This window comes from Nannospalax galili, unplaced genomic scaffold, assembly GCF_000622305.1.
Source record: "Nannospalax galili isolate Female #2095 unplaced genomic scaffold, S.galili_v1.0 scaffold235, whole genome shotgun sequence".
In the NCBI taxonomy this organism is placed as follows: Eukaryota; Metazoa; Chordata; class Mammalia; order Rodentia; family Spalacidae; genus Nannospalax; species Nannospalax galili.
This window is the reverse complement of record NW_008338118.1, coordinates 348,829-358,967: the sequence shown is the minus strand read 5'-3', so window position 1 is coordinate 358,967 and position 10,139 is coordinate 348,829. Positions and strand designations below refer to the sequence as shown.

The following is a 10,139-nucleotide window of genomic DNA, read 5'->3' as shown; positions in this document are numbered from 1 at the left end:
GGCCTATCTACCCAAGGATGGCACAGCACATAGTGGGCTAGTCCCTCCTATGTCATTAACAGTTAGGAAACTGCCTCACAAACATGCCCACAAGCCAACCCAATGGAAACAATTCCTCAGTAGAAGTTCATTCTTCCTAGGTGACTCTACTTTGTGTCAATTTGACAAAAACTAACAAGCACGTTCAGCCTCTTCATTGTTGCAATAACAGGCATGAACCACCATGCCCAACTATTAATTGAGTTCTTCCCACCTATACAATATGATTTCCCACTAGTCCTTCAAAAATTATTTACTATGCGTAATGGTTAGTCTTTAATGTCAATTTGATTATATCTGGAATAAAGTAAGACTCAGGCTTCTAGGCAGGTCTATAAGGGTATTTCCTGGAATGATGAATTGAGAAGGGAATATGTTCACCCAAAGCGGATGGCATTTTCCTTCCAGTTATGGCCCAGATAGAAAGAGGTCCAAGGTAAAAGCTGTGGCTTTCTGTTTGCCTGCTTTCTCTACCAGCTTCTGAGTTCATCTACTCTGTTGCTGCCACTGCTGCTGCAGTCCTTCACTAACATCAGAACCCAGTTTCTTCAACTATCTTATTATAGTTAAGAGCTGCAAAATATCAGCTTCTTCAATCCTGCTTCATCTCATACATCGTCATGTTGATCGTGTAAATATCTAAATCATTGAAATAGTGGAGAAACAAGTTTTTGGCTCAAGACATAACTTCTAACAGATGAAAGTTTAAGAACAAGAATTTTGAGTGCTTTGAAATTCCCTTGTGGCCATTTCTGCTGCTTTGTTGACTCAGTAATCCAAAAGCTTCGCTTAGAAAAGTTGTGTTTTCTCCTTGTTGGTGAGCTAATTCTTTTTTTTTTTCTTTGAAACTATAAAGATCAGCTGGATTATACAAGTTGCTACCACTGGAGTGATGGACTTGGGCTTATATGTGGAGGGGTGTGTGTTTTTCTTACCATTCTGACCCAAGATTTGTTGGCAGACACTCAAACACTAGCAAGACATATAACTTAGTTACTTAGTCTACTCTCCCTAGCTATACTAAAGAGCTGTCCAACTTTCCAGCACGAAAATGCTTTAATTCATAAGACTCATGCCTTAGGGAACTACAAAAATTGTCTCTAAGTTAGATGAACATATGGGTTATGAGTTATTAATTACAGAGAATAAAGCTCTGGGGTCAGAAAAATTGAACTAAACCTGAAGGCTGACTGATACCTAATATATTCCATATTTGTGCTGAATGAGGGAATACATCAAAATATAAAACTTTGGGGTCATGATTTGGGTGAGATCATAAAAGCAATGGCTCACTTTCCAGATCATTACCAAATACTTAATTGATATTCCCTGACTGTGTGAAGTGCTAACACTGACTACATGAACAGACCAGTCCTACTAGTTCCTCTGCTCTAATCCCCAGAAGAGTCTATAGAATGAGAGTGTATCTATATACAGGAACTGTCCAGATATGCAGAGACATAAAGATGTGTGTGTGTGTAAAATCTCATACATTTTTACTCACGTAATGAATTTCTGTGTGTACATATCGTATACATACATTTGGCAGTATGATTTGAATGTGATTTGTCTTCCAAAGGTTCATGTTTTGAAGGCTGACTCTCTGAGAGCAGCAGTATATAAGTCCACTAAGCCTAGTGAAGATAATCAGGTCCACCTTAACGAATGGATTGCTGCTATCTCTAGGGAGTACAAGTCTTCTAGAGTTAGATTCATTTCCTCAAGAACGTGTTATTATAAAAGTATAGGCCTATTCCATAGCTGAGGTCCTTCTGTCCTAGGCCAGTCACTGTACTTCACTAACATGTTGTGACACTATTAGATAACAGGTCATAGCACTGTGACTGTCTGGCCACCAGTAACCCAGGCCAAATAACCTTTGTTCTTTACAAAGTATTTATCCCTAAGTATTTTGTTAAAGCAATTCAAGACAGACTAAGAGAGTTAAATATCAAATATATATATATATATGTAAGTAATACAAAATGAGCCATATCTATTGATTGTATCAGGAGAGGAGGAATGAAACAAGATGCATAATAATCATTTGGGGGTTTTAGATTTTGCCATAATTAATAATCCGTCACTGTCAATCTTTCAGAAGGTTTTTTTATTATTCTTATTTTGGGAGTTGTGTTTTGGTTTGGTTTTTGAGATAGGGTCTTATGTAGTATAGGTTGATTTCAAACTCCCTATATAGCTGAGGCTGGCCTTTAACTGCTGACCCTCTTGCCTCCACCTCCCTAGTGCTGGGATTATAGGCATGATCCACCACAATCGGCTGTGTTTGGGGGATTAATTTAAGAAATTACATATCTGACACTAAAGACCTTTTGAAAAAGTCATATGGAAACCTACTACTATAGAAGCTTCTTAAAATATATACATTTATAAAAAGAATTTAAATGGGCTTATCCTGTATCTTGGAGGGGGCACAATGTCCCTACCAGACACCACAGGTTAGGAAATAAAATACCCAAATGCCAGGAATGGACTCCCTCTTTTGGAGATATTGACCAAGGGGGTCCCATAGACCTCAATAATACTGGCTATTGCAATTGTTCTTGGTTGCCCTCCAGAACTTGGTGATAAAATCCTATTCTGAAGATAGTGCATAGATGAGTTACAGTACAAACACAGAGAAATTAAACTGGTATTGGCATCAAAGCTTCATCTCTAGTGACTAATTTTCATGGTGCTGGAAAGTGCTATGCATAGTATTGGAAAAGGAAAGTAATCATCAACCTTACCTAGCAGTAACCCTGTGAGCTACAATGACTAGACTGGCAAGATTTGCCCACTGGGGCAATCATGGCACAAAGATTATGAGAGTAACCAACCACTTTCTGATTGGATTGAAGGCCCACTTCACAAGATGGAACCTATACTTGGCAGTTACTAGAGCCAAGAACCTGTGGCTAGACAGGTTATAGGCCATATAGAGAACCTATAATTACTATCCTTCTAAATGTATATAATATTAAATGAACTCCTAATGGCTTATTGTCATACTTAGAGATTAGTGCATCTCTCAGCACTCACCAAAGAAGCTTCTTCTTATAGAGATGGTGATTAACACAGACCCATAACTGATCAACATGCAGAGAATAAAAGACTGTGGAGTTCTCAGACCTAAATGGGACACCTATATCATGCTTTCTCCCAACATTCAGGGATCATTATGATCAGCATATTATGACAGCATACACAAAACCTATGTAGGGTCACAGCAGACAAAAACCCAGCATAGATTGGAGAGGTGGACAGAAGCCCTAACCTTAGCTGAGGAACTATTATTGGAAATATATAGCTGCTGAGAGAGAGAGAGAGAGAGAGAGAGAGAGAGAGAGAGAGAGAGAGAGATTTCTTTAATAGTGTGATTCCAGATAGGTTGACTAGGCTCCAGGGGATGGACCCACACCCAAGAATATTTGGGGCAAACAAATTGGACTCCATAAGCATTTTTAAAAAAATAGAGGACACAAATATGTGAAGGAGGAATAAGTGTAGGGAATAAGTATACGGCAGTGTTAAGTATACAGCAGTGGTAAGTATACATCAGTGGTAAGTATACAGCAGTGGGGCTGGATCTGAGATGAGATGGAGGAGAAAGTCCGAATATGATCAAAATACAGTGTATGAAATTCTCAAAGAATCACTAAAATATTATTTTACAATTACTTATCTGAAAACATTTAAATGAACATTTTAAATACCTTAAGTAATAAAATTAAATAAAACCAATCAGAGCGTGAGTTTTCAACTCAACACTATTGAATGGCTAAGGATTTATAGGTCTCAAGAAATTAGGGTAAACTGAATAAAAATTATATGGACGTTTACAATAAAAGACAAAAGTAGGAGAGCACCCAACTTGGGGCTCTGCATGGTGAGCTTCCCAAATTGAGTCATGCCACCTGTAGTCCCTCCCACTGTCCCAGTGTCAGGCTTCCCTGTTGCCTAGTAGGGGCTGGGCTCAAAACTTTAGAAACTGCCTGAGAGTCCCTGACTCAGGGCTCTACAGAGTGAGATTCCCAAATCCCACCATGCCTATCCCCCTACTTTTGGACCACTACTGTCCAGGGCCTTCTTTGGGACCTCACACTACCCCAGGATCAGGTTTCTCTGGCTAGTAAGAGCCCAGACATTTTGAGACTGCCTGAGAGTACCTGACTCAGGCCTCCATGTGGTAAGCTTCCTAAATCTAGCTGTGACCATCCCACTACTCTGGGACCATGTACAGTCCATCCCATTGCCCCAGAACTTGGACTTCTCCACTGACTAGCAGGAGCCAGCACTTCCTTCCCCCATCTCATCTCCTTGGATCTTGGCACTACCCATCTGAGGCATTTGAAGTGCTCCTAACTAGCCAGGGCCACGTTGTCCTCCAGGAGAGCTCATGAGTAGCCTGAATAGAGCTATCTGGTCGCTCCAATATAAAATGAAAAGAGAGAACCTGAAGCCTAAACCAACCAGCTTTTCATACCCAATCAGAAAGCAACCAAGGTATATCAGTAATACAAACAGAATCAAACTTCAACTCAACAAAAGAAGGCTTGCGGTTCAGACCAGAATCACAAGCAACAAAAGAAATCCACATTTCATAACCACAATGAAAAAATAATAATGTGAAAAACCAAAATAATATGTTCCCACCAAAACCACCAATCTTACAGAAGAGTTCTACAATGAGAACCCCCTAGAGATAATCCAGGACACAGAATTTAAAAGAACAATAAAAAAACATGATCAAAGAATTCAATGCATTTAAAAAACACACAAACAACTTAAAAAGTAAAAGAAGGGATAAACTTCTGACTGAATTCACAAAAGAGATAGAAATATTGAAGAAAACTCAGATTGACATGAAGAATGGAGTGAAAAAACTCAAAAAGTCCATTTGAAATGACATGAGAAAGCCTCACCAATAGAACGAATGAAATGGAAAGCAGAATGTCAAGACTGAATGATAAAGCTGAAGAATGCAGCTGCTCAAGCAAAGAATATGAAGAAATTTTTAAAAACACAGGAATGGAGTATGAAGCAAATGTGGGACACCATGAAAAGACCAAATTTACATATCGAAGGCATACAAGAAGCAGAAGAATCACAGGATAATGGTATTGACCAGATATTTAACAGGATTGTAGAAGAAAATTTCCCCAAATTAAGGAAAGATATAACCATACAAATGTGAGAAGCTCATAAAACACCAAATAGACATGACCAGGAAAGAAACTCTCCATGGCATATCATAGCAAAAACACTAAACGTACAGAACAAAGAGAGAATGAAAGCTACAAGAGAAAAAAGCAAGCCACAAATAAAGGAAAACCCATCAGAATCACAGCTGACTTTTCAATGTAAATGATGAAAGCCAGAAGGGCCCGGATCAAAGTATTCCCAGTTCTAAATCACCATAGATGCCAACCCAGAATACTTTGCCCAGCAAAACTGTCTATTATAGTTGAAGAGGAAAGAAAAATCTTCTATCACACGCACACACAAACACACACACACACACACACACACACACACACACACACAGAGAGAATTCATGTCCACCAAACCAGCACTTCAGTGAATGCTCAAATCAATACAAAGGACTAAAAAAGGAATGACTATACCCAAGAGGCAACAGAAAGAAACCAAATGAAAGGATAATTGTGGAAACACAAAATTGGACCAAGAATGCAAACAGAAATTAAAATGACAGTGATCAATACACATCTTTCAACAATAATATTAATGGCCTGAACTCCCCAGTCAAAAGACTCAGGCTAGTTGAATGGATTAGGAAACTAAACCCATCTTTTTGTTGTCTTCAAGAAACTCATCTCACCTTCAAAGATAGGAATTACTTTAAGGTTAAAGGATGGGAAAAAATATTCCAAGCAAATGGCACTAAGAAACAAGCAGGGTCTGAATTTCTAGTATCTGAAAAGTAGACTTCAAACTAAAGCTAATCAGAAGAGATAAAGAGGCCACTTCATTCTGATCAAAGGAACAATTGACCAAGAAGATATTACAATCATGAACAAATATACACCAAACTCTGGTGCACCCAATTTCATAAAAACAGTACTACAGGACTTTAAGATAAAAAGTCCAACTCAGTAACAGTAGGGGACTTTAATACCTCACTATCTCTAATAGATAGGTCAACCAGCAGAAAATAAACACAGAAACATCTGAATTAAATGACACCATACATTAAATGACCCTAACAGACATCTACTGAATATTCCACCCAAGCATCAAAGAACACACATTCTAGTCAACACCCCATGGAACCCTCTCTAAAACTGACCACATACTGGGATACAAAACAAATACAAAAGAAATTGAAATAATTCCATGTTTTTTATCAAACCACAACACAACAAAGCTTAAAATCAACACCAAAAGAAGCTCTAGTAACTACACAAACTCATGGAGATTAAACAACACACTCCTGAATGGTAAATGGGTCAAAGAAATTAAGAAAGAAATAAAAGTATTCCTGGAACAAAATGAAAAGGATAATACAACACAAAAAGTCTCCAGGACACTTTAAAAGCAGCCCTAAGGGGGAAGTTAATAGCTATAAGTGCCTACATTAAAAATTAGAACGAGCACATATAAATGACTTAACAGTACAACTCAAGACTCTGGAAGGCATGAACAAACCAAATCCAAATCTAGTAAATGAGAAGAAATAACAAAAAAAAAAATCAGAGCAGAAATTAATAAAAGAGAAACAAACAAAATAAAAAAGAAACAATACAAGAATCAATTAATCTAAGAGCTGGTACTTTGAAAAGACAAACAAGATAGGCAGACTCTTAGCCAGGTTAAACAAAAGAAAGAAAGAGCAAATCCAAATCAACAAAATCAGAGATGAGAGGGGCACCATCACAACAGACATCAAAAAGGTCCAGAATATTATAGGGAATTTTTTATTATAACAAACATTTATTTGGTAAACCATCTTATTGACTCACAATTTTTTACTTCGGTAACAGAAAGTACAATTTCAGTCAATCACTAGTATCAAAAACCTACTCAAGCTGGGCATGGTGGTGCACGCCTTTAATCCCAGCACTCAGGAGGCAGAGGCAGGCGGATCTCTGTGGGTTCAAGCTGAGCCTGGTCTACATAGTGAGTTCCAGGACAGCTGGGGCCACAGGGAGACTGTGTCTCAAAAAGACCAAATGAGGTACCAAAACCACATGAATTACATTACTATAAGTAAGGGAAAAACATTTACTAAATTTCTACAGGAAGACTGCCAATGGTTAAGTACATATTGGACAATACTCAAAAGTACTACCCAAGCTCAAAAAATTATTGAAAATCTAAATTTAATAGCCATTTTGTGCTTAATGAAACTCAGGAAATTATAACTTTATGCATGTAACATTACTAGTTACATTATATAAACTGATACAATCCAAAAAACATAAAGTGAACAATCTGGATTTCAAAACCAATAGGTAGGGCTGGAGGGATAGCACAGCCGTTAAAGGCTAAGGCTAACAACCAAAACCTCAAAACCAATAGGTAAGTTACCAGATAGATATAAACAAGAATTTTTAAAAGCAAATTTTTAGCTCCAGTTTAAAACAAACATTCGACACTGGACCCTTCAGAATTTTCTAGTATCTTCAATATCCCTGTTTTCTCTTTACTTGATCTTGAGGCCTTCATTTGATCAAGGAGATCACTTCGATCTAACTCTAGATCTTTATCATCAATGACCTCTTCTGATCCTTTAATTTCCCTTTCATAATCTCCATTAATTCCTTAGGATCTAAGAAATTCTTAGACTGATTTAATCCAGACTGACAACCTTTGAAATGACTTTTATGGATGATCAGTTTCTCCTGTTTTTTTTTTTAGCAGCTGCTCTTTCCACAGTTTTCTGATCAACAGTATTTGCTGCTACAAGGCAATATACAACAACCAGCTTTGTCTGACCAATTCTGACATCTATCCTGGGCCTGAAGATCAGATTGGGGATTCTAATCACTGTCATAAATGATAACTGTATCTGCTGCAGTCAAATTAATGCCTAAGCCACCAGCTCATGTACTCACTAAGAAAAAAACACATCTGGATCCATGTTGAAATTGTAGATATTTTTTTCTCTTGCTGAATAAGACATGGACCCATCAAGCCTGCTAAAGGTGGTATTTCTAAGCTGACAGAAATCCATCAAAATGTCCAACATTCTTGTCATTTGTGAAAAACCAGCACCTTGTGGTTTTTTTGTTTTGTTTTGTTTGTCTTTTTAAGACAGGATCTCCCTTTAGTCCCAGCTGTCCTGGAAATCACTATGTAGAGCAGGCCGGCCTCGAACTCACAGAGATCCCCCTGCCTCTGTCTCTGCCCAGCATGACCTTTTTCTTAAAGTTCTGGCAGCATCTGATCCAAAATTAAAAACTTCCTAGAATTTGTGGCCAATTCTTCATCAATCTTAAACTCTTGTGTGACAGGCTCTGTAGGGCATCCAATCAGATACGGATGATTGCAACACTTGCCAAGATGCATCATTATATTCTGCAGCTTTAGATTAACTTTAGATTCTACAAGAACATTCACTTCTGCCACAGTTCTTTCTCTATTTACCTCTGACTGTATTTGACTTATTAGTTTTTCTAGTTCATTGGGGAATTCATCATTATTATTTGGCTGTAATTTATTTATTTTCTACTTCACTGTTTTGGTCAACCAGTAGGAGATAGCTCAACTGTTTCTTTCTCACAAGATCCAAACATTGTACAATTCACAATGGCTGTATAAAACATCTCTTGTTTGTTTGAAAGAGACGTGTAAACAACTACTTCTCATTTAGGAGGAACTTCAAGAGTAATATCAGATTCTAGTCTTCTCAGTAAGAAAAGCATCAGAATCTGGTGCAGCATATGTAAAACATTCTGTCCTCTTTCTTTCGCTATATCTTCAGCAATTTCAGAAAGACTGGTGATGTCAAACCAAGACTCAAAGCATTTCAAGCCATCAAATACATGTGGCAACAACAACAACAACAAAAAACGCTTCACCAATTTGGGTGTCATCCTTGCACAGGGGCCATGCTAATCTCTGTATCATTCCAGTTTTAGAATATGTGCCGCTGAAGGGAGCACCGTAAAGGAATACTTTAAAAGCCTATATTCTATTAAATTTGAAAACCTAAAAGAAATGGATGTATATCTAAAATCACAGGAACCACCAAAGCTAAGCCAAGAAAAGATCAACAGTTTAAACAGACCCACAACATATAAGGAAATAGATACAGTAATATAAAATTTTCCAACTAAAAGAATCCAGATGGATTCATAGAAGAATTATACAAGACATTTAAAAATAGATGTCTAACCAATGCTACTTAAATTATTCAAAAAGAAGCAGAGGAAAGTGGACTGGAGGGAGCTTATCTCAACATAATTAAAGCTATATACAACAATACAATGACCAACATCATTCTAAATGGAGAAAAATTAGAAACATTCCCAATAAAATCAGGAACCAGACAAGGCTGTCCACAGTCTTCACTCCTTTTTAATATAGTGCTTGAAACTCTTGTTAGAGCAATAATAAGACAAGAGAAAGAAATTAAAGGAGTAGCAATTGGAAAAGAAGTGGCCAAATTATCCCGATTTGTAGATAATATATTATACCTAAGAGATCCCAAAAATTTCACCAGAAAGAAATGATTAACACTTTTAGCAAAGTAACAGGTTACAAAATAAATCTAGAGAAACCAGCAGCCTTTCTATAATACCAATACCAATAATAAGCAATTGGAAAAAGAGTACCCAGGACTACTATCCTCAGGCCTCTTGGGGTAAGTCTACAGCGCAGCTCTCCGCGCTGGGACTCCCTAAGCCACATTCACCCTTCCATCCCCACCGCCTCGCCGTACTCCTAATTTGGGCCCTGCGCCATTCCTAGTCTTGGGGCCCCAGACACCTGGGGAACCAATACTGCTTACTGATCCTTCTCACCCAGAGCAACTCAGTCCCTTTCTTGGGCTCCAGGAGCACCACTTCTGGTCCTGGCCCCGCCCTCACCTCGCTCTGCTTCCCTGGGCCTGCACCACCGGCTAACTCTCCTAG

At 38.1% G+C, this 10,139-nt stretch overlaps 1 non-coding gene and 1 pseudogene across 1 annotated transcript; both read right to left on the bottom strand.

Annotated features, from left to right (window-relative positions):
• Positions 1-7,638: 7,638 nt before the first annotated feature.
• On the bottom strand, positions 7,639-9,098 carry LOC103734052 (annotated as a pseudogene).
• LOC115070345 lies at positions 9,064-9,167 on the bottom strand. The gene has a single exon (XR_003849510.1). It is a non-coding gene; the product is annotated as a U6 spliceosomal RNA (small nuclear RNA).
• Positions 9,168-10,139: the final 972 nt, after the last annotated feature.